Source organism: Bufo bufo, chromosome 1, assembly GCF_905171765.1.
Source record: "Bufo bufo chromosome 1, aBufBuf1.1, whole genome shotgun sequence".
In the NCBI taxonomy this organism is placed as follows: Eukaryota; Metazoa; Chordata; class Amphibia; order Anura; family Bufonidae; genus Bufo; species Bufo bufo.
In genome coordinates this window covers 709,822,895-709,848,712 of record NC_053389.1, presented here as the reverse complement: position 1 = coordinate 709,848,712, position 25,818 = coordinate 709,822,895, and positions in this window count along the sequence as shown.

Genomic DNA, 25,818 nt, shown 5'->3' with positions numbered 1-25,818 from the left:
TATCCCCTACTCGTATCTTGGGTTCATTACTGGTAGGTGAAACGGATTAGGAATCATGGTCTCCAGGGGATTGTTGGCAAGGTAGTTGTCCACCACAAAGCTTATTACAGATAAATAGCTTGTAGCATAGACAAATCTTTTATGTCATGTTGTTGTACAATGTCAGGTAAAATACTGAATTTGATATGAAATATGGTAAGGTCACATGGGCAGGACTATTGTAACTTGTTATGCAACAGTTGGATTGACTAATCTTTTTGCATTATGCTGTTAACCCGGTTCTGTACCATATTGCATTACAAAATGTATTCTTATGCTATTTTGTTAACCGCCATTAGCTATATAGTAATTTAAATACATTGTATCTTTATTGCAAAAAGGATTCAACTTAAAGTACTAGGTTGCAAAACTACATTGTATGTAAAGGGGTTTTCCAGTTTCTGTGCAAAAAAAAACCAATAAACTGTTACTTACCTAAGATCCAGCGCTAGTTTTTCCTGCTGAGCTTGGTGTAGATGGCTGCAGTGATGACGTCATTTTCGACAACACATGATACCTCGTGGCACTGGATGTATTTACTATATTATGCCATTTCGCAGCATTATTAGTTTTTTTAATTAAACAGGACACACCATTTCAAGAGGTTTTTGGTGGTTCGTGATATTAATGTCCTATTGTATCAGTTGGTGGTGGTCTGACTCTCGCCACCCTTGACAATCAAGCTGCTCAAAGGGCATTGGGCATTGGGCCATCTATCTGCTTTCAACTGAATGGGATGAAACTGCAATACTCTACTAAATAGACGGTATGCAGGTAGACAAGCGCTGCATCCCCTTCAAGCTGCTGACCAACAGGGGTGCCAAGTGTTGGACTCCTTCCAACCTGATATAGATGGCCTATCCTGAGAATAAGCCATCAATATCCTGAATCTGGAAAACCCCCTTTAACCACCTCAGCCCCCCTAGCTTAACCACCTCAGCCCTCTTAGCTTAAACACCCTTAATGACCAGGCCACTTTTTACACTTCTGACCTACACTACTTTTACCGTTTATTGCTCGGTCATGCAACTTACCACCCAAATGAATTTTACCTCCTTTTCTTCTCACTAATAGAGCTTTCATTTGGTGGTATTTCATTGCTGCTGACATTTTTACTTTTTTTTGTTATTAATCGAAATTTAACGATTTTTTTGCAAAAAAATGTCATTTTTCACTTTCAGTTGTAAAATTTTGCAAAAAAAACGACATCCATATATAAATTTTTCTCTAAATTTATTGTTCTACATGTCTTTGATAAAAAAAAAATGTTTGGGTAAAAAAAAAAAATGGTTTGGGTAAAAGTTATAGCGTTTACAAACTATGGTACAAAAATGTGAATTTCCGCTTTTTGAAGCAGCTCTGACTTTCTGAGCACTTGTCATGTTTCCTGAGGTTCTACAATGGCCAGACAGTACAAACACCCCACAAATGACCCTATTTCGGAAAGTAGACACCCTAAGGTATTCGCTGATAGGCATAGTGAGTTCATAGAACTTTTTATTTTTTGTCACAAGTTAGCGGAAAATGATGATTTTTTTTTTTTCTTACAAAGTCTCATATTCCACTAACTTGTGACAAAAAATAAAAACTTCTATGAACTCACTATGCCCATCAGCGAATACCTTGGGGTGTCTTCTTTCCAAAATGGGGTCACTTGTGGGGTAGTTATACTGCTTCAAAAAGCAGAAATTCACATTTTTGTACCATAGTTTGTAAACGCTATAACTTTTACCCAAACCATTTTATTTTACCCAAACATTTTTTTTTTATCAAAGACATGTAGAACAATAAATTTAGAGAAAAATTTCTATATGGATGTCGTTTTTTTGAAAAATTTTACAACTGAAAGTGAAAAATGTCTTTTTTTTTGCAAAAATTTCGTAAAATTTCGATTAATAACAAAAAAAGTAAAAATGTCACCAGCAATGAAATACCACCAAATGAAAGCTCTATTAGTGAGAAGAAAAGGAGGTAAAATTCATTTGGGTGGTAAGTTGCATGACCGAGCAATAAACGGTGAAAGTAGTGTAGTGCAGAAGTGCAAAAAGTGGCCTGGTCATTAAGGGTGTTTAACCACCTCCGGACCGCCTAACGCAGATTCGCGTTCCGGAGGTGGCAGCCCTGCGCTCAGCAACGCATATACGAGTCATCTCGCGTGAGCCGAGATTTCCTGTGAACGCGCGCACACAGGCGCGAGCGCTCACAGGAACGGAAGGTAAGAGAGTGGATCTCCAGCCTGCCAGCGGCGATCGTTCGCTGGCAGGCTGGAGATGTGATTTTTTTAACCCCTAACAGGTATATTAGACGCTGTTTTGATAACAGCGTCTAATATACCTGCTACCTGGTCCTCTGGTGGTCCCCTTTGTTTGGATCGACCACCAGAGGACACAGGTAGCTCAGTAATATGTTGCACCAAGCACCACTACACTACACCCCCCCCTGTCACTTATTAACCCCTTATTCACCCTTGATCACCCCATATAGACTCCCTGATCACCCCCCTGTCATTGATCACCCCCCTGTCATTGATCACCCCCCTGTAAGGCTGCATTCAGATGTCCGTATGATTTTTACGGATCCACTGATACATGGATCGGATCCGCAAAACACGTACGGACATCTGAATGGAGCCTTACAGGGGAGTGATCAATGACGGAGGTGATCACCCCATATAGACTCCCTGATCACCCCCCTGTCATTGATCACCCCCCTGTCATTGATCACCCCCCTGTAAGGCTGCATTCAGATGTCCGTATGTTTTTTACGGATCCACTGATACATGGATCGGATCCGCAAAACACATACAGGCGTCTGAATGGAGTCTTACAGGGGGGTGATCACCCCATATAGACTCCCTGATCACCCCCCTGTCATTGATCACGGTATCGCCGTACTCAGGAGAAGTTGGGCAATGTGTTTTGGGGTGTCATTTTACATATACCCATGCTGGGTGAGATAAATATCTCGGCAAAAGACAACTTTTTCCATTTTTTTATACAAAGTTGGCATTTGACCGAGATACTTCTCTCACCCAGCATGGGTATATGTAAAATGACACCCCAAAACACATTGCCCAACTTCTCCTGAGTACGGCGATACCAGATGTGTGACACTTTTTTGCAGCCTAGGTGGGCAAAGGGGCCCACATTCCAAAGAGCACCTTTAGGATTTCACAGGTCATTTTTTACACATTTTGATTTCAAAATACTTCCCACACATTAGGGCCCCTAAATTGCCACGGCAGTATAACTACCCCACAAGTGACCCCATTTTGGAAAGAAGACACCCCAAGGTATTCCGTGAGGGGCATGGCGAGTTCCTATAATTTTTTATTTTTTGTCACAAGTTAGCGGAAAATGATCTTTTTTTTTTTTTTTTCTTACAAAGTCTCATATTCCACTAACTTGTGACAAAAAATAAAAACTTCTATGAACTCACTATGCCCATCACGAAATACCTTGGGGTGTCTTCTTTCCAAAATGGGGTCACTTGTGGGGTAGTTATACTGCCCTGGCATTTTAGGGGCCGAATGCGTGAGAAGTGGTTTGAAATCAAAATCTGTAAAAAAAATGGCCGGTGAAATCCGAAAGGTGGTCTTTGGAATGTGGGCCCCTTTGCCCACCAGGCTGCAAAAAAGTGTCACACATCTGGTATCGCCGTACTCAGGAGAAGTTGGGCAATGTGTTTTGGGGTGTCTTTTTACATATACCCATGCTGGGTTAGAGAAATATCTTGGCAAAAGACAACTTTTCCCATTTTTTTATACAAAGTTGGAATTTGACCGAGATATTTATCTCACCCAGCATGGGTATATGTAAAATGACACCCCAAAACACATTGCCCAACTTCTCCTGAGTACGGCGATACCGGATGGGTGACACTTTTTTGCAGCCTAGGTGGGCAAAGGGGCCCACATTCCAAAGAGCACCTTTAGGATTTCACAGGTCATTTTTTACACATTTTGATTTCAAACTACTTACCACACATTAGGGCCCCTAGAATGCCAGGGCAGTATAACTACCCCACAAGTGACCCCATTTTGGAAAGAAGACACCCCAAGGTATTTTGTGATGGGCATAGTGAGTTCATGGAAGTTTTTATTTTTTGTCACAAGTTAGTGGAATATGAGACTTTGTAAGAAGAAAAAATAAAAAATGATAATTTTTCGCTAACTTGTGACAAAAAATTATAGGAACTCGCCATGCCCCTCACGGAATACCTTGGGGTGTCTTCTTTCCAAAATGGGGTCACTTGTGGGGTAGTTATACTGCCGTGGCAATTTAGGGGCCCTAATGTGTGGGAAGTATTTTAAAATCAAAATGTGTAAAAAATGACCTGTGAAATCCGAAAGGTGCTCTTTGGAATGTGGGCCCCTTTGCCCACCTAGACTGCAAAAAAGTGTCACACATCTGGTATCGCCGTACTCAGGAGAAGTTGGGCAATGTGTTTTGGGGTGTCATTTTACATATACCCATGCTGGGTGAGAGAAGTATCTCGGTCAAATGCCAACTTTGTATAAAAAAAATGGAAAAAGTTGTCTTTTGCCGAGATATTTATCTCACCCAGCATGGGTATATGTAAAATGACACCCCAAAACACATTGCCCAACTTATCTTGAGTACAGTGGTACCAGATGTGTGACACTTTTTTTGCAGCCTAGATGCGCAAAGGGACCCAAATTCCTTTTATGAGGCATTTTTAGACATTTGGATCCCAGACTTCTTCTCACGCTTTAGGGCCCCTAAAATGCCAGGGCAGTATAAATACTCCACATGTGACCCCATTTTGGAAAGAAGACACTCCAAGGTATTCAATGAGGGGCATAGCGAGTTCATAGAAATTTTTTTTTTTTGCACAAGTTAGCGGAAATTGATTATTTTTTTTTCTCACAAAGTCTCCCTTTCCGCTAACTTGGGACAAAAATTTCAATCTTTCATGGACTCAATATGCCCCTCACGGAATACCTTGGGGTGTCTTCTTTCCGAAATGGGGTCACATGTGGGGTATTTATACTGCCCTGGCATTTTAGGGGCGCTAAAGCGTGAGAAGAAGTCTGGAATATAAATGTCTAAAAAATCCACGGATCCGCAAAACACATACGGACGTCTGAATGGAGCCTTACAGGGGGGTGATCAATGACAGGGGGGTGATCAATGACAGGAGGGTGATCAGGGAGTCTATATGGGGTGATCACCCCCGTCATTGATCACCCCCCTGTAAGGCTCCATTCAGATGTCCATATGTGTTTTGCGGATCCGATCCATGTATCCGTGGATCCGTAAAAAACATACGGACGTCTGAATGGAGCCTTACAGGGGGGTGATCAATGACAGGGGGGTGATCAATGACAGGGGGGTGATCAGGGAGTCTATATGGGGTGATCACCCCCTGTCATTGATCACCCCCCTGTAAGGCTCCATTCAGACGTCTGTATGTTTTTTACGGATCCACGGATACATGGATCGGATCCGTAAAAAACATACGTACGTCTGAATGGAGCCTTACAGGGGGGTGATCAATGACAGGGGGGGTGATCAGGGAGTCTATATGGGGTGATCACCCCAGTCATTGATCACCCCCCTGTAAGGCTCCATTCAGACGTCCGTATGTGTTTTGCGGATCCGATCCATGTATCCGTGGATCCGTAAAAAACATACGGACGTCTGAATGGAGCCTTACAGGAGGGTGATCAATAACAGGGGGGTGATCAATGACAGGGGGGTGATCAGGGAGTCTATATGGGGTGATCACCCCCCTGTCATTGATCACCCCCCTGTAAGGCTCCATTCAGAAGTCCGTATGTGTTTTGCGGATCCGATCCATGTATCAGTTTTGACCACAGCATCTGAGAAGTCAATTACCAAGATCTCAGGAGCCATTTGGTTGTCATAACAAAGTTTCTATCAAGTCCTGCCTGTAGTAGGGCTTGATAGAAATGTATGAATCTCTTATAGGTTGTAATGGTAAATCATTGCAGTCTATGGGAAAAGCAATCAAATGATCGCATGTTCTGGGAGGGGGCTAAAAAAAAAAGTTTTGGAAAGTATAATAAAATAAGACAAAAGAATTAAAATCACTTTCATTTTCCCATTTTAAAAAGTAAAAATAAACCAAAAAAATAAGGATAATTAGTATTACCGTGTCCCAAAATGCTCATATTATTAAAATATTAAAAATATTTTCCCATATGGCAAATGACGTCATGTAAAAAAAAATCTAAATGGCTGATTTGCCATGTTTTGGTCCCTTCACCTCCCAAAACAATTTAATATAAAGTGATCAAAAAGTTATGCACACTCAAAAATAGTATCAATGAAAAATACAGATCGCTGCTCAAAAAATTAGCCCTCATACAGTACTGTGGATGCAAATATAAAAATTTATGGGGAGTCTGGATTTTTATTACTTTTTAAGCATTAAAACCCAAGAAAAATTATATAAATGAGGTATCACTGTTATCGTACTGACTGCATACGGAACGCCGTGGAGGAATTGCACTTTTTCCATTTCCACCCCATTTAGAATTTTTTTTCCTGAGGATAGGTCATCACTATTACTCTACTGCACAACCCCTTTAAGTCTAAGAAGGCAATACCAGTAAGCTGGCTAACAGGTAAACAGACAGAGAAGGCACATATTCTCCATAGCATGTCATAGGTCAGTGGCTACATGATATTTTCACATGACATTTTCATTCAGTCCATATGCACTGAATTGTAATCTTGTAAGAAAGAATGTGTATAAAGTTGCCACAACATAATAGATAAATGTTGTCTAAACCCAACAAGTTCTGGTCCATTTGCTGAACTTAAAGGGACACTTCCATCAAAATCTTTATGACATATTAACAACCTGTATGTGAATATTCTATGTGCATTTTTATAACAAAATGGGATAGTTTTCTGTATATAAATTTTGATGAGAAATTTCAGGTATGTGCCCATGATATATTTTAACTGACTTTATTAAAGCGTAACTGTTATGTTTTTATAAAAAAAATCTTTTTTAGCATATATTACTGCTGCAGCAGCATTATGCATAAAGCAATCTTTAGTTTCTTCACACACCATTGTTTTCCTTGAGTTTTTCCCTTAGTACTGGCTGTTTAAACATTAACAATATGAGGACCTTCTTAAGATGGCTCCTCTGCCAGTTCTCTGAGGCCAAAACTGCTTTCCCTCACTTCCCATACATACTTGCTGTAACCAGCAGCTCCCTGGGAGCCAATCAGATTGGATTACTGAGAGACATGCCTCCTCACTCTGAAGCCTAATGCAGGCAGTGTGAAGGACCACCCCTCTGTCTTATGTTTACATTAAGTTGGGAGACAGACAAGCCCTAGTAACGGTCTTTTAAGGGAGCAGTGGAAAGGGACAGATGACATTATTGAAAGCTGTTATTATAAGGTAATTACAGATCTTTTGACAATCATTGACATACTAACTTAGGTATACATGCCAAGCTTTAATAAACTAGCAAATAAAAAAAAAAAATATGACAGTTACCCTTTAAAGGGAACCTGTCACCGGGATTTTGTGTATAGAGCTGAGGACATGGGTTGCTAGATGGCCGCTAGCGCATCCACAATACCCAGTCCCCATAGCTCAGTGTGCATTTATTGGGTAAAAAAAACAATTAGATACATATGCAAATTACCCTGAGATGAGTCCTGTACGTGAGATGAGTCAGGGACAGGACTCATCTGAGGTTAATTTGTATATGTATCAAATCATTTTTTTTACACAATAAAAGCACACAGAGCTATGGGGACTGGATATTGCGGATGTGCTAGTGGCCATCTAGCAACCCATGTCCGCAGCTCTATGCACAAAATCCCGGTGACAGGTTCCCTTTAAATATTGGATTTTACTTGGAGACATTGAATGCTGGATCTTTTCTTCCTAATTTTTGAAGTCACTCCATGTATACTAGTCTCTGTCCAGAGTCTGTGACTTCTTTTCTGTCTGGGCATTTAACAAGACATACAGTCTTTCTTAACACTCTTTGTCAGACCACCAGTCATACCTGGGAGAAGTGATGGGTGGTGACTCAATTAGAGCACCCTATACTCATTAATAACCTTTACCTCTCTGATATGATTTTCAATGGCATGCCAATCATTACAACTGGTGTTGAGCGAATCAAAGTCAAACAAATTTACTTTGATGAATAATTTATTTATACTCACTTATATTGCGCTGACATATTCCGCATCGCTTTGATTCGCCATGAAGCAGAATTTCCTTGCGCTTCATTGTAACGAATCAATTTTCCCTGAAATGGCGGTAAAAACAAAAAAATACATACTCACCTCATCCATTTGTGCGCAAAGAGGCCATTGCAGCCATCTTGATTGACTATTCTACGTGAAATCTCGCACGTGATGACAGCATCACATCACCGTCTTTAATGAAGATGGCTGCGCGGTGAGTATTTTTTTTTTGTAACCCTGATTAACCCCTGAAAGGACTAAATGGTAGCCTCAGATGCCCAGATCAGCAAATCAACGCGGCATCTGAAGTATTCAATGATGGGGGGCAGCACGATTGCCATTCTCCACCATTAGAGAAGAAAAACTCTCCACACTACTCTCCAGATCACGTCTCACCACCTGTGCACTTGACCCAATCCCATCCTACCTCATCCCTAACCCCACCACAGTGTTTATCCCAGCCCTAACTCATCTCTTCAACCTATCACTAACCTCTGGTTTCTTTCCCTCTGCTTTTAAACATGCTACCGTTACACCCATCCTCCAAAAGCCTTCACTTGACCCATCTTCTTTGTCCAGTTATCGCCCCATATCACTTCTTCCGTATGCCTCAAAGCTACTTGAACAACATGTCCATTCGGAACTGTCCTCTCACCTCTCCTTCTGCTCCCTCTTTGACCAGCTACAATCTGGCTTCCGACCCCACCACATGACTGAGACTGTCCTTACCAAAGTCACCAATGACTTACTAACATCCAAAAAACATTACTCTGTCCTCCTTCTCCTTGACCTGTCCTCTGCCTTTGACACTGTCGACCACTCCCTTCTGTTGCAAACTCTCTTATTTCTTGGCATCACTGACCTGGCCCTCTCCTGGATCACATCATACCTCACAGACCGGACGTTTAGCGTCTCCCACTCTCACACCACCTCCTTGTCTCATTCCCTCTCTGTTGGTGTCCCGCTCTGTCCTAAGACCCCTGCCCTTCTCTATTTACACTTTTGGCCTGGGACATCTCATAGTACCATGGCTTTCAGTATCACTCTTATGCTGACGACACACAAATCTACCTCTCTGGTCCAGACAACACCACCTTATTATCCAGAATCCTACAATGTCTATCTTCTATATCATCCTTCTTCTCCTCTCATTTTCCAAAACTTAACATGGATAAAACAGAATTCATCATCTTTCCCCCATCTTGCTCAACCCCCCCCCCAACAGACCTATCTATCACTATCAATGGCTGCACACTCTCCCCGTTCAACCAAGTCCGCTGCCTTGGAGTGACCTTGGATTCTGCCCTCTCCTTCCAACCGCACATCCAAGCCCTTTCCACCACCTGCCGCCTCCAACTCAAAAACATCTTCCACATCCGCGCTTTTCTCAACTTTGAATCTGTGAAAATGCTTGTACATGCCCTCATCATCTCCCGCCTAGACTACTGCAACATTCTCCTCTGTGTCCTTCCATCTAGCACTCTCGCACCCCTCCAATCTATCCTCAACTCTGCTGCCCGACTAATACACCTCTCACCCTGTTACTCCTCTGCCTCTCCCCTCTGCCAATCCCTTCACTGGCTCCCTATTGCCCAGCGAATTCGGTTCAGAATACTAACAAAAACATACAAGGCCATCCACAACCTGTCCCCTCCCTACATCTCTGAGCTTCTTTCCCGATACATCCCCACACGCAATCTCCAATCCTCACAAGATCTCGTTCTCTCCTCTCCTCTTATCACCTCTTCCCACAATCACCTCCAAGATTTCTCCCGTGCATCCCCCACATTCTGGAACTCGCTACCCCAACATATCAGACTCTCACCGACAGTGGAATCCTTCAAAAGAAACCTAAAAACCCACCTCTTCAGACAAGACTACAACCAGTGACCCTGCTGCCTCTATACCGCCATGACCAGCTTCACCCTCACCCTGTGTCCTTCTCCTATACCATGTAGATTGTAAGCCCTCACGGGCAGGGCCGTTTCTCTTTCTGTACCAGTTTGTAACTCGTCTTGTTTATGCTTAGTGCAATTGTCTGTATTATGTACAGTATGTATACCCCTTTTCATATGTACAGCACCATGGATTGAATGGCGCTTTAATAATAAATAATAATAATAATACGCTTTCATTGTGCCCGCTACATACAAAGAAATGTGCTTTCTGACAAAGTAATTAGTCACAAAGTGAATTTCTTTGTGAAATTCGGTGAAGCAGCCGAACCAAATTTTCCATAACTTTGCTGATCCCTAATTACAACCATAACCTCAAAACCACCCTGAATGAAGCAGTTCCGTTTACAATCTAACCTTTCCGATGTAGAACGGGGCAACCCTGGCACACACCTGAGACATGTTTTCTTGAGCGGTGCTCTAGATCTGCCGAACGCTCTTGGAGAAAATCACAAATATCTGCAGATTTCCTTCATTATAAATACAGTATATTCTTAAACCTACAACTTGGCCCTCCACATTGCCAAACAAAACTACTTCACCTCCTCACTCTCAAATAACCAAATAACCCAAATAACTCATTGATACTTTTCACTCCCTTCTAAGCGTTAAAGTGCACATGCCCATCACTAACCTCTGTGTTGAAGACCTGGCCACTTACTTCAGAGATAAGATTGGTAACATCCAGCAGAAATAATCTCTCATCTCCCCAACCAGCTTCGATCCTCCTCCCTCCCACGCTTCCTCATGTTCTCTTTCCTCATTTGACCCTTTAAGGCTTGTTTCACACTTGCGTGAAATAAATCTGGCAGGCTGTTCCAGCCAGGAACAGCCTGTCAGAACTGTCCCTGCCAGGCGCAGTCATGTGCTCCCGACACTATAATGGGGGCCAGCAGAAATCCAGCCACAACCCGGTAAATATGCCAAGGAGCAGCCGGACAAATACTGCGGCATTACAGTAAATGGGGCCAGAGGAAATGCTGGCTGTGCCCGACAGGGACGGATCTGACAGGCTGTTCCGGGTCAGAACAGCCTGCCGGATCTGTTTCACGCAAGAAGCCTAATGGAAAAAGTTTCCAGGCTTCTCTATTCTTCACCTGCAGCAGTGATCCCTATTCTCTCACACCTCCTCCAGTCCCTTTCCCCAGCGGTCATTACTCACATAACTACAATATTTAACCTCTCTCTTCTGGTATCTTTCCATCTTCTTTCAAACATTCTGTCATAACCCCACTACAAATAAAAAAAATCTCTTGATCCAACCTGTTATGCTAACTACCGTCCTGTTTCGAACCTCCCCTTCATCTCTAAACTCCTGGAATGTCTTGTCTACTCTCACTTAATAAGCTATCTTTCTGCACACTCTGTTTTTCACCCCTTACAATCTGGCTTTCACCCCCTCCACTCTACTAAAACTGACCTTACCAAAGTGTCTAACGATCTCCTGACAGCAAAAAGGAATGTCAACTATTCTCTACTGATTCTTCTGGATCTCTGCAGCATTTGATACAGTAGACCACAAACTCCACTAAGTCATGCACCACTCAATTGGCCTTAAGGACACTGCTCTCTCTTCCTGTTTCTCTGGTGACTCCTTTAGTATATCATTTGCTGGCTCTACTTCTCCTCATCCTCTTGATTTGGGATTACTCAGGGTTCAGTTCTAGGTCCTCTCCTTTTCTCTCTCAACACAGCCCCAATTGGACAGACTATCAGTAGATCTGTTTTTCAGTACCATCTTTTTGCTGATGACACCCTAACACCCTAAATGCTTTGCTACAAAATACCAATGATTATCTGGCAGCTGTCTCTACCATCATGTTCTCTCTCTCTCTTCTATCTGAAACTGAACCTCTCAAAAACTGAACTTCCTGTCTTTCCCCTATTTACTAACCCACCTAAATTTGATATTTCAATTTAGTTTGACTCAGATCTTTCCTTTGTTCCCCATATTCAATCACTCGCACGCTCTTGTCGTCTGCAGCTCAAGAGCATCTCCAAAATCCATTTTCTCACGATGGAAACATCCAACACTCTTGTGGTTGCTTTGATTTATTCTCATCTTGACTACTGTAACTTTTTACTAATCGTTTTTCCCCTCACTAAACTCTCCCATTCAGTCTGTCCTATATGCAGCAGCCAGACTGTTACGGGGAGCCGACGACACGCTCTCCCTTCGCAGCGCCGCCGGCATCCCGCGCAGGTAGAGGAACGAGGACGCGGATGGCGTCCTTGTCTCCACAGTAACCAGGGGGCGGGGAGGACCCGGCCGCGCACGCCTCCTCAGCGTAGCCGGCATCCTCCATCCCCTAGACAACAAGCAGCTGGGGAGCTGAGCGCCGATAAGGATGAATCGGCGCTCAGCTGTGTTGAGATGTGTGACGCAAGTCATGTGACGCTGGCCACGTCACGTGACTCTCCAGTCGGGGGCTATTTAAACAGGCAACCTGCTGGCCACAGGTTGCCTGTGATTAGTCTTGCTACCCTCACCAGCATTTTCGCATATTGTGTCTTTCGTGTGTTTGGACCTCGGCTTTGCTTTTGACCTTGACCCTGTGACCTCCCTGGAATTGACGTGACATCTTGGCTTCTGACTTCGGATTGTTTTGACCTTGTTATTGTGTTGCTCCCTGTGTACCTTTGTGACCTCCCGGCTTTTACCTTGGCTTCCTTGACTCTGTTATGGTACTCCTCTTATCTTCTTTAGGCCCCTGCACGTATCGAAGCAAGGGACTGCCGCCAAGTTGCACGCCGTCGGTTAGGATGGACCATGCAAGTAGGTAGGGATAGAGGTGTGGGTGGATATCAGGGCTGCACTCTTCCCTTCCGCTCGTGACAGAATCACAGGCCTTACCTATATTATGGACCCTATGCGAGTGCTACTGATCAGGTCCATAATCTTGCCCAAATGGTGCAGGAATTGGCAGAAAAATTACAACAGCAAGAATCGGTTCAGACCCCACCTATTGCGAACTCCTCCTTTCAGAATCTAGAGCCCCATGTTAAGCTGCCTGATAGTTTTTCAGGGGATCGCAAGTGTTTTCTAACGTTTAAAGAAAGCTGTAACTTGTATTTTCATTTACGCCCTCATTCTTTGGTTTCAGAACAGCAAAGAGTCGCAATTATTATCTCTTTGTTGCAGGGGGACCCACAAGAATGGGCCTATTCCCTCCCCATTGACTCCCCTTGTCTGGTTTCTGTTGAAGCGTTTTTTCAGGCCTTAGGGATGTTATATGATAAACCCGATAAGTCAACTGTGGCAGAATCCCAGTTGAAGTCTCTTATCCAGGGGGACAGACCGGTGGAGGAATACTGCACCCAGTTCCGGAAATGGTGTGTTCCCTCTGGCTGGGATGAACCAGCGCTTAAGTGTCAGTTTAGATCAGGACGCTCTGAAAGTCTAAAGGACATGTTGGTCAGTTAGTTATCCCTGCCCTTACACCTTATAGCAGACTATGAATTTGGCTGTCACACTGGACCGACATATTAGGGAAAGACAAAGAGAACATCTGACCTTTCCACAGGTGGTGGTCAAGTCAGACTCCTTACCCATTGGGGTCAAGTTGGAGAATCATCCCGAAGAGCCCATGCAGCTCGGAATGACCAGAAGGGATCAGAGACATCAGAGGGGTGCATGCTTTTATTGTTGAGAAACTGACCACTGGGTATGACAATGCCCTAAGACTCCTCTCTCCAGGAGATCCTCACGGCCGGACGTCCTGAAGGATAAGGTACTCCCAGAAGTGGTTAAAGAAAAAGTATTAGTGCTGGTGGTTATTTCTGTGGGCTCTTGTAGGCGTTCTGGGAAGGCGTTTATTGATTCCGGGTCAGCCTCTAATTTTATTGACCATAATTTTGCACTTTCCATTGGGGTACCCATATTGTCTCTTCCTAACCCTATCCACATTATTGATTCTATTGACTCTACTCCTTTAACCCGTTAAGGACACGGCCATATTTCACCTTAAGGACCAGGCCATTGTTTGCAAATCTGACCAGTGCCACTTTATGTGGTGATAACTTTAAAACGCTTTGACTTATCCAGGCCATTCTGAGACACATATTGCACTTCATGACACTGGTAAAAGGAGGTATAAAAAAATCATTTTTATTTATAAAAAAAAATACAAAATTTACCAAAATACTTCTATAATACAATGCTATATTTATTGCCCTGATTCAGTAGTTTGCAGAAACACCCCATATGTGGCTGTAAACTACTGTACAGGCACACGATAGGGCGTAGAGGGAAAGGTGTGCCGTGTGGTTTTTGGAAGGCAGATTTTGCTGGACTGGTTTATTTACACCATGTCCCATTTGAAGCCCCCCTCATGCACCCCTAGGGTAGAAACTCCATAAAAGTGACCCCATCTAAGAAACTACACTCCTCAAGGTATTCAAAACTGATTTTTACAAATTTTGTTAACCTTTTAGGTGTTGCACAAGAGTTATTGCCAAATGGAGATGAAATTTGAGAATTTAAATTTTTTGGCCAATTTTCCATTTTAATACTTTTTTTCCAGTAACAAAGCAACGGTTAACAGCCAAACAAAATGCAATATTTATTGCACCCCTGGGGATAGGTACCTGGAGGGGGTGGGTAGGGAGGCCGTGTTGATTTTTCCGCACGGTCCCACAAGCGGACGTGGATCTGGCGGCGAGGGACTGGAACGAGGGGATACTAGTATAAAAGTTATCCACGTACAGGTGGTAACCCTTATCTAGCAGTGGGTGCATAAGGTCCCACACAACTTTCCTGCTAACACCAAGAGTGGGGGGACATTCTGGGGGTTGAATACTGGAATCTCGCCCCTCGTACACACGAAACTTGTAAGTGTACCCTGACGTACTCTCACAAAGCTTGTACAGCTTCACGCCATACCTCGCTCGCTTTGAGGGAACATACTGGCGGAAAATGAGTCTCCCCTTGAAAGCAATGAGAGACTCATCAACCGCGACCTCCCTTCCAGGTACATACAGTCAGGTCCATAAATATTGGGACATCGACACAATTCTAACATTTTTGGCTCTATACACCACCACAATGGATTTGAAAAGAAACAAGCAAGATGTGCTTTAACTGCAGACTGTCAGCTTTAATTTGAGGGTATTTACATCCAAATCAGGTGAACGGTGTAGGAATTACAACAGTTTGCATATGTGCCTCCCACTTGTTAAGGGACCAAAAGTAATTGGACAGAATAATAATCATAACTCAAACTTTCACTTTTTAATACTTGGCTGCAAATCCTTTGCAGTCAATTACAGCCTGAAGTCTGGAACGCATAGATATCACCAGACGCTTGGTTTCATCCCTGGTGATGCTCTGCCAGGCCTCTACTGCAACTGTCTTCAGTTCCTGCTTGTTCTTGGGGCATTTTCCCTTCAGTTTTGTCTTCAGCAAGTGAAATGCATGCTCAATCGGATTCAGGTCAGGTGATTGACTTGGCCATTGCATAACATTCCACTTCTTTCCCTTAAAAAACTCTTTGCTTGCTTTTGCAGTATGCTTTGGGCCATTGTCCATCTGCACTGTGAAGCGCGGTCCAATGAGTTCTGAAGCATTTGGCTGAATATGAGCAGATAATATTGCCCGAAACACTTCAGAATTCATCCTGCTGCTTTTGTCAGCAGTCACATCATCAATAAATACAAGAGAACCAGTTCCATTGGCAGCCATACATGCCCACGCCATGACACTACCACCACCATGCTTCACTGATGAGGTGGTATGCTTAGGATCATGAGCAGTTCCTTTCCTTCTCCATACTCTTCTCTTCCCATCACTCTGGTACAAGTTGATCTTGGTCTCATCTGTCCATAGGATGTTGTTCCAGAACTGTGAAGGCTTTTTTAGATGTCGTTTGGCAAACACTAATCTGGCCTTCCTGTTTTTGAGGCTCACCAATGGTTTACGTCTTGTGGTGAACCCTCTGTATTCACTCTTGTGAAGTCTTCTCTTGATTGTTGACTTTGACACACATACACTTACCTCCTGGAGAGTGTTCTTGATCTGGCCAACTGTTATGAAGGGTGTTTTCTTCACCAGGGAAAGAATTCTTCGGTCATCCACCACAGTTGTTTTCCGTTGTCTTCCGGTTCTTTTGGTGTTGCTTAGCTCACCGGTGCGTTCCTTATTTTTAAGAATCTTCCAAACAGTTGTTTTGGCCACGCCTAATGTTTTTGCTATCTCTCTGATGGGTTTGTTGTGTTTTTTCAGCCTAATGATGGCATGCTTCACTGATAGTGACAGCTCTTTGGATCTCATCTTGAGAGTTGACAGCAACAGATTCCAAATGCAAATAGCACACTTGAAATGAACTCTGGACCTTTTATCTGCTCATTGTAATTGGGATAATGAGGGAATAACACACACCTGGCCATGGAACAGCTGAGAAGCCAATTGTCCCATTACTTTTGGTCCCTTAACAAGTGGGAGGCACATATGCAAACTGTTGTAATTCCTACACTGTTCACCTGATTTGGATGTAAATACCCTCAAATTAAAGCTGACAGGCAGTTAAAGCACATCTTGTTTGTTTCATTTTCAAATCCATTGTGGTTGTGTATAGAGCCAAAAATGTTAGAATTGTGTCGATGTCCCAATATTTATGGACCTGACTGTAGGCCTGCACAAATTTGGCCCCAAAGTGATCGATGACCGGCCTGATTTTGTACAGGCGGTCATAGGCAGGATCACCTTTTGGGGGACATGCTGCATTATCTGCATAATGAAGGCATTTCCGGATGGCCTCAAACTGGGTACGTGTCATGGCCATACTGTAAAGTGGGGTCTGGTAGAGGACGTCCCCACTCCAGTAATGCCTGACACTAGGTTTTTTGACTAGGCCCATGTGCAGCAGAAGGCCCCAAAACGTCCTCATCTCGGCTGCACTGACCGGAGTCCAGCCACCAGCCCTAGCCAAAAAGGAGCCCAGGTGTTGAGCAATGAACTGTTGGGTGTACAGGTTCGTTTGCTCCACCATCAGATTTACAAAGTGGTCACTAAATAAAAGACTAAAATAGTCATATTCAGTGAAGCCCACTGTGGAAATCTGGATTCCTGGTTGACCAACAAAATCAGGAATCGCAGGCTCAAAATGCTCTGGGGTACACCAGACAAGTTCACCGGTAGGGGGCTCAGGTGGACTTATTTGGTGGGCCGGAAAACTAGTACGAGCCCCAGAGCTGCTCGTACTAGGGTGGGCCACAGGGTCCCTAGCATGGCAGTCCCCTTTTCTCTGCCTGGCGGCGTCTCTGCCGCCTTGGGGGCTCATCATGATCGCTAGATGATGCGGAGGACGTGGATGACAAAAGGAAAGTGGGGTCATCCTTATCCTCACTGGGGCTCTCGGACTTCGGAGGCAAGCTGGGCGTATGCCTCCTCGGCCGAGAACATCCGGCGGGCCATAGGGGAGTGTGCGTGTGCGTGCGTGTTAAACTTTATTTGGTGTGCGTGTGTGTGAGGGCACGGGTGTTCACGAACTTACCCTAAACCTAGCAGACAAAAAGATAAAAAAATAAATAAAAAAAGGGCAAAAAATGTGAAAAAATAATATAAAAAATTCAAACTCGCTAATCAGCCTTCCGAAGCTGATCAGCGGTGGGGTGTGCCATGCGCTAATAGTGGCCAGACGCTAAGAGTGCCGGCCACAGTCAGCATACGCAGAAAAAAAAAAATGCAAGGGGGCAAGCTGCAGCACCCCTGGGAGGGGTCTGGACCCCAGACACCCGATTTAGGGTGATGCAATCAAAAACTTTTTTTATTTTTCACACTTTCCCTGAATATCCCTGCCTAACCTAACCTGTCCCAATGTCTCTAGCCCATCCACCACAGAATACAGTTCAAACTTCTCACCCTCACCCACAAAGCTCTCCACAGTGCTGCATACCTCCCTCATCTCTGTCTACCACCTTACTTGTGCTCACTGTTCTGCAAATGGTCTAAGACTAACATCTGTCAATGGTCTAAGATTAACATCCTCTATAATGCGAACCTCTCACTCCCATCTTCAAGACTTTTCTCAACTTGCATCTGCCCTCTGGAACGCACTGCTCTGGACAATCAGGTGAATTTCCTACTTCCTTATTTTCAAACAGGCCTTAAAAGATATATTTTCAGGCAGGCTTATCATGTTTGGTAAACTAACTCTTCATCATTTACTCCAAACCGTTATTCTAAACACCATCTTCTGACAGTAATCCCCACACCCAATGCAGTAGCTCGGCCTGCAAAACTCTGTTTAGTGCGTAGGTGGCTGGATTGCTTTGTAAAACAAGCAACTTGACCTTTTGTGTCACCCCCATTCCCTCATAGATTGCAAGCTCTTGTGAGCTGGGCCCACACTCCTGGTGTTTTAGTTATATATTAGCCAATAATTTTGTGATGTCTTTTGATTTGTACATGAACCCTCTGAATTGTAAAACACTGTGGAATATGGTTGCGCTATATAAATAAAGATGATTATTACGAACAAAATTAAGAAAAGTAGCAGACAAAATAGAAAAATCATTTTTCATGAATATAAAGTTTAAAAAAAATCATTTCAGATGTTTCTCTTTAAATACAATGTAAATGAGTAAGTTAAAGAACATTTTCATTTAATGAAATGATTATTTTTTAAGATCCAGCCAAACCGTTTGAATACAACATAATTTACTATATACATTTGGTCATTATTACAAAATAGATATATGCAGTAGTAAAAATGGATGTTGGTAGAAATTGGGGCAATATGTAATGTTGAAGAGGGCACTCAAGAATGCCAATAGAGATGTTTACAGACATACTGTACATTATTTTATCTGTAGCCATGTAAAAAACACTATATTTGGAAAACTGAATGTGTCATCTTTATGTATGTACTCTCTGAACAGCCCTTTTAATCTGTGCATCAAGTTCAGTTTTAGGAATTAGAATCCAGTCTGGGATTTTCCCTGGAATAAAAGCATGACTCACATTGCTGCATTTCCTCTAATACTGAAATGTTTCCCATTTCTTGATACACACAGCAGGTTTATTTTATCATGCCCCTCCCATGTTAATGCAGTACATGTTGATGCCCCTAAGTCAAACTGGCTGTAGTATAAACACATGCTATATCATTTCTAGGGGAAGTGAGGATGAAGACACCACTAAACAATGCGAAGAATGCTTTCATCTCATGGGATTTTTTTTTTGTATGTATTTGGAGGGACATCATTGACTATTAAAAGTTAACAAAGGAAAACAAGTAAATGAAAAGAAGATGTACTATATACAGAAAAGTCTTATTTCTGGGAATAATGGAAGAAGAAATAGCTTTTTCAGAAATATATCATAAAGCGTGTGTAAAGATAAGGCACCATTGTAGGTTCCAAGCGGCTAGAGTGGCTATTTTTGTAATTCAGGTTACTGCAATTGGAAGTATCTTATTACCACGTTCTGTAGACAGGAAATATTGCTTTTCCCCTTGGATTTGTGATGAAAACTGAAGTTATACCACACTTTATAGTAGTGCAGCAGAGATATAACAAAGAAAAAACATCTGTCATGCATACTGTAGCTACCTAACTACATTAGAGTTCTGTAGGATACTATTTAGAGACTTCAAGTGCAGATCTTACTGCCTTTTATAGTGGTGGGGTACCTTTCCTTTTATAGTGGTGGGGTACATTTCTGAAATCTCACATAGAGGGTTGAATTAGCCTTCCAGAGTACCACAGGGTCCTCTAGTTGCCACAGGTTTTGAAACAGTCATCGGCCCCAAATGTCCAAGAGAAGGCAACCGCAGTTAGAGGTGATTTTGACTTGCCAAGATTTAATTTCTATGGACGTATTCACAAGCATATTTCAAATTTTTAATTTGTCCTTTAAGTTTTGGTGGGACTGAGGGCTCTTTCACATGTTTGTGCCCGTGACGATGTCTGTGAGGGATACCACAACTCGTGCCCGCTTGACGGCAACTATGTCAAGCCCACGAGTCGCGGTATGGTCACTGGTTACCAAGCCATGATGTTACGCCCTCCCGGAGGAGCATGTAAGGTCAGCCTGGTACAGTTTACACCAACTCCTCCTGTCCCCACGGGCACAGAGAGGCAACAAGCTGAGGGAGCCTGGTCACTGCCCCAGTGAAACAGCGCTTCCTCAGCCCGGGAAATCTGCCACCAGCTTCTCATTTGATATAAGCCCGGTCCGCTAACGGGATTATATAGCGTGAGAAACCAACCAGCAGTAGCGTATTGCTAGGATGAAACATGGACGTGGGGATTCGTGATTGAGATACAAGACAGAACAAGATTAAATTATATATTTAATCGCCTTAAGGGCTAGAAATAACACTATACACACAAGGAATATATACAGTGTTCTGAGGTTACAAATACAGGTGGTATGGTACAAACAGGGTTAAGCAGAACAAAAGTCAGTTTACCAGATGGATCCTTTTCGGTGGTAATGAGATCTTATCTGTATTCACATGGAGGGCAGTGATGTCAGCAGCTTGCAGGTCCCTCTAAACACATGGCACGATGTGACCCTCCTTCAGAGAAAAGACACGCCCGCTTGCTGGCACAAGCCTTTTAACCTGTAGCCGACCCCTCCCCTCCCGGCCTCTGGGAGGCGTCCACCCCCCCCTCTGCTGGACTGGCAGCAAATTACCCACAAAACCCTTTAGAGTTTATAGCTCCAGACCAGAAGGTCACAGGGAGATGGTTCTGGGACCAACGGATCAGCCTGGGTTCCAGCTACCAGTAGAGTCCAAGCATGGTACCGTTATTGGGTTTCTGTGGGGAGCCTGACCATCTTGGCCACAGGATCGCAAATATATATTTGACTTATGTCTGGGATTGACGGGTGATTCATAATTCCTTATGAATCGCCGGTTCCATGATGTCTGGGGGGAAATGATAGATCTGGGCAAGGGCTGAGACCCCCTGCTGGGAGTTTTCCTGCAGGATTAGCTTGGCATCCGTGCTGTCTGGGTTAGGTGTGATTATGCCCACATGTGACCTTCTTGAAGCCAGAGCCCCTGTGGAGTTCACTACCTCTGCTATCTGACAAGCAGATGGTTGGAGTGAGAACTTATTTTGCATGTACACTGACAAAGGTGAATCAGATGAAAATCATGGCTGCCAATAAATAATGATCGATATTCCCCTTTTAGAGGGCGCCTGGGGGCAGCACCGTCCTGTGTTCACCCTCTCGTTGCCGGGATAGCCTGTCGGCGTTCCCGTGGTCACGCCCCTTCTTGTGGCGAATGGTCAAGTAATACTGCTGGAGTGCGAGGCTCCAGCATAGCAGCCTTCCATTAGTCCCTGAAACGGTCTTTAACCAGCTGAGGGGGTTGTGGACCGTCTCCACAGTGAAGCGGCGCCCATATAAATACGGCTGCAACCATTGCAGTGCCCAGACAATGGCCAGGCACTTCTTCTCCATTGTGTAGTATGCCTCCTCCTTTGGCAGGAGCTTCCGACTCGGGTACAGAACGGGGTGTTCCTGGCCCGTAGTATCGACCTGGCTGAGCACGGCACCGAGGCCAAAATCACTGGCGTCGGTCTGTACTATAAACGGGCGTGTGAAGTCGGCTGCTTGTAGTACAGGGAAGCTTGAGAGGGCGGCCTTCAGTGCCCAAAAGGCTGTCTCGCAGTCGTTTGTCTAATCGATTGCGGAGGGCAGCTTCTTCTTGGTGAAGTATGTCAGGGGCTTCGCCAGGCTACTATAGTGGGGAACAAACCTCCTATAGTACCCGGCGGTGCCCAGGAAGGACATCACCTGTTTCTTGGTCCTGGTGGTGGGCCAGAATGCGACAGCTCATGCCCAGCTGGCACTTCTCTGGCTTTATGTTCAAGCCTGCCTGGTGGATCCGCCCGAGCACCTGCGTCAGGTGCTCTAGATGATCCTTCTATGTGGGACTGAAGACGGCAATGTCATCCAGGTACGCAGCCACGTACTTTTCAAGTCCCTTAAGCAGTGTGTTGACCACCTGCTGAAAAGTGGCAGGGGCATTCTTCATGCTGAACGGCATCACCATGGATCCGTACAATCCAAAGGGGGTGATAAATGCAGAGCGTTTCCGCGCCTCACAGGTCAGGGGAATCTGCCAATACCCCCGGCTCAGATCCATGATGGTCAGGTACTGGGCCCCAGCCAACAGATCTAGTAGGTCATCGATGCATGGCATTGGGTACGCATCAGTGACCGAGACAGCGTTGAGTCCCCTGTAGTCCACTCAGAACCGGGTGGTCCGGTCCTTCTTTGGGACGAGGACCACAAGCGATGCCCAAGCGCTGTTGGATGCTTGGATGACCCCCAGCTTCAGCATCTCGTCAATCTCCTGGCGCATGTGCTGCTACACCGCAATTAAACCTGATATGCTGAACGCCGGATTGGAGGGTGATCCCTGGTGTCCACGTGATGAACGGCCAACTCGGTCCTTCCGGGCTTGTTGCTGAACAACTCCCGGAGGAGGTGAAGAGTGGCGCACAGTTGGGACCGTTGGTCCTTCAAGAGCTGTTGGCCCATCTCCACATCCTCGATGGACCCACCCGCCTTCACCTGGGCGAGTATGTCCAGGAGGGTTTCCTCCCTCCCCTCTTCTGGGAGGTTGCAGAAAGGGAGGGCACGTGCCTTCATCATGTTCACGTGGAAGGCCTTCTGCCTCCTCGGGCTTGGTCTAGGGTGACCAGGTATGTCACGGCATTGAGGCGCTGATGCACGAGGTACGGGCCTTCCCAGGCCGCCTGAAGCTTGTCCTGAGGTACGGGGACCAGTACCCATACCTTTTGACCCACCTGGTAGGTCCTCTCACAAGCGTCTGGTCGTACCATTGCTTCTGGTCGGCCTGGGCCCGCTCCATATTATCGTGCACCAGCTGCGACAAAGCCTGCATCTTGTTTCGGAAGCGCATGACATACTCGATGACCGACACTCCAGAGGTGGCTACATCTCCCTCCCAGGCCTCTTTCACCAGAGCCAGGTGCCCCCACACAGGTCACCCGTACAGGAGCTCGAAGGGGGAAAACCCCGTGGAGGCCTGTGGGACCTCTCGGTAGTTAAACAGCAGATGTGCGAGGTACCGCTCCCAGTCATGCCCGTGGGAGTCGACCAACATCTTAAGCATCTGCTTTAAGGTGCCATTAAACCATTCGCACAGGCCGTTGGTCTGTGGGTGGTACGGGCTGGTCACCAGATGTTGCACCTGGGTTTGCCTACAGAAGGACTCTATCAATTGCAACATGAACTGGGTCCCCCAGTCGGTGAGCCTTTCCTGGGGAAAGCCCAATCTGGAGAAAATCTCCAGCAAGGCGGTGGCCTTATTAACGGTAATAGACTACGCAACCTGGTACCATGATGCGTTTCACGGACCTGCTGGGAATGGACTGAGGTCCAATCAGATCCACAGCCACCCTTCTTAAAGGTTCTTCAATTATGGGCAGCGTTACCAGTGGGGCTTTCCCAACCGCTGGCAGGTGTCACATGAACGGCAATAGGCAACCACATCAGCCCCCATCTTTGGCCAGTATAAATGCTGGGCTAATCTGGCCTTTATCTAAGCGACCCCTAGGTGTCCAGCTATCAGAATCTCACGCACAAACTCCATCCTGAACTGATAGGGTAACACTAGCTGTCGGTCCCTAGGCCACTTCTCCGGTGAGCCCTGCTGTACCGTGACCCGGTACAGCCGTCCTTGGTCCCAGACCATCCGCTCGAGGTCTGAGTCCGAGGGGGGGCTGTGCCGCCTGCTCCTTGAGAGCGATCAGGCTGGCGTCAGCTATTAACGCTGCCTGAAACTCCTGACTGAACGTGGCCAGAATAGACAAGACTGCCACGTCCCCTGTCAGGTCCCCGGGACCTGTCTCCTGGCCTCCATCTGACTCGGCAGCCACTTGGTTGGAAGGGGGAAAGCCATCAGACCCCTGAGGGGCCCCTAGGGCCCCAGCACTCCCACTACGCGTGACAGCATCTATGGCCGCTGCCACCGCTGGTAGTGCCTGCTTTTCCTCGGCTTCCGAACAATTCGCCAGTCCAGACGGACTAACCTGGCCCTCTGACATCCCAGTTGTGGAGGAATCCTGCACTGAGGCTTTACCTGGGAGCCCTACTTCTCCTGGGACAGCCCTGACCTTATTTGCATCCTCCTCCCCCACAGCTGTCTGCCCTCTGCTTGTCCCCTCAGTAGCCACACCTGAGGACAACAGGTTCCAGCATGCTTGCTGGCCACACCCTGGGGCCTCAGCACAGCTGGCGTGAATGACCCCCTCCCCACTGAGGGTAGAGGCACATATTACATCCCCCACATTCCCATCAACGGGCATGTTAGGTATATTAACAGTATCAACAGGGGTGGACATGACATCACATTCTGGGGAATCGGACCTCGGGGTGTCAGCGGCCACGTACTTAGACACAAGCCGCCCGGGGCTGTCCAAAGCAAAACACTGGCAGGAATATTTCAGGATACCCCCACCTCCCTTACTCCTCGACCGGCGCCCCAGTCCAAATAGACCTTGGCGACGGGCAGCGACGGTTCTACTCCTACAATCCCGGAGACAGTAAGGAATCTTCCGGGCAATAAATCATGGGGTGCCACCAGTTCAGGCTGTACCAGAGTCATCTCAGTGCCGGTGTCTCTAAGTCCCATGGCCACGGCCTGGCCCACGGTGACCGGTTGAAAATTGTCAAGGGACCTCCCACCACCCCCACCCACACACAACACAGTGGACGGTTTCCGGGTCGAAGACTGGGACGGGTCCCTCGGGCGCTGTGGACACATGGCCTTGAAGTGTCCTGGATGCTTACACAGGTGGCAAAGTCGGGGTTCCCCCACCGACGTGGAAAGTGAAACAGGGGCCGGTGCCCACTTGGGCCTAGGTGCAGGGGCAGAGTGTGTCTTACCCCCTCTCCAGCCGACAGGTTTCCAGGCCTCTGAAATCTTGTTGTTGGTGTACTCGTCGGCCAGGGCTGCTGTTGCAAAGGCCCCCTTTGGCTTCCGGGCACGGAGGTACTGCTGGAGGTCCTCCGGGCAATTCCACAAGAACTGCTCTGTGGCAATGAACTCCTTCAGCTGCTGGACGGTGATGAGCTCCAATCCCATGGTCCATTGGTTGACCGCTCTCAGCAGGGCTCGCATGTGATCGGCCAAGCTCTGGGTAGAACCCCGCTGCAAACTCCTGAGCTTTTTCCGGTATGTCTCAGCGGTCAAGTTGTACTGCCAGACCAGAGCCTGCTTGATGTCCTCATAGCTCAGGATGGTCTCACTGGGCAGGTACCCGAAGATTTCAAGGGTTTTTCCCCTGAGACGTGGTTTTAGGAATCGGACCCACTGGTCCTCTGGGAGCTGGTACTGATGGCAGGCCGTCTCAAACACCAACAAGAAAGTGTCCAAGTCCCCATCTTTGTCCAGCAGGGGGAAGTCCTCCGCCCGCAGTTTGGGAATCCGGATCTCTGGAGACTCACATCGGGCTGGAGAAGGCTGCTGGAGTTGGAGCTCGAGCACTCACAGCTGATGCTCACACTCAGCCTGCTCACGTCATTCTGCAGCTTGCTCACGACGTTCTCGTTCTCAGCCTCTGTTTGTTCGCGATGTTCTGCAGCTGCCATGAGTATCTTATAGGCCGCCTGGTCTCCGGCCT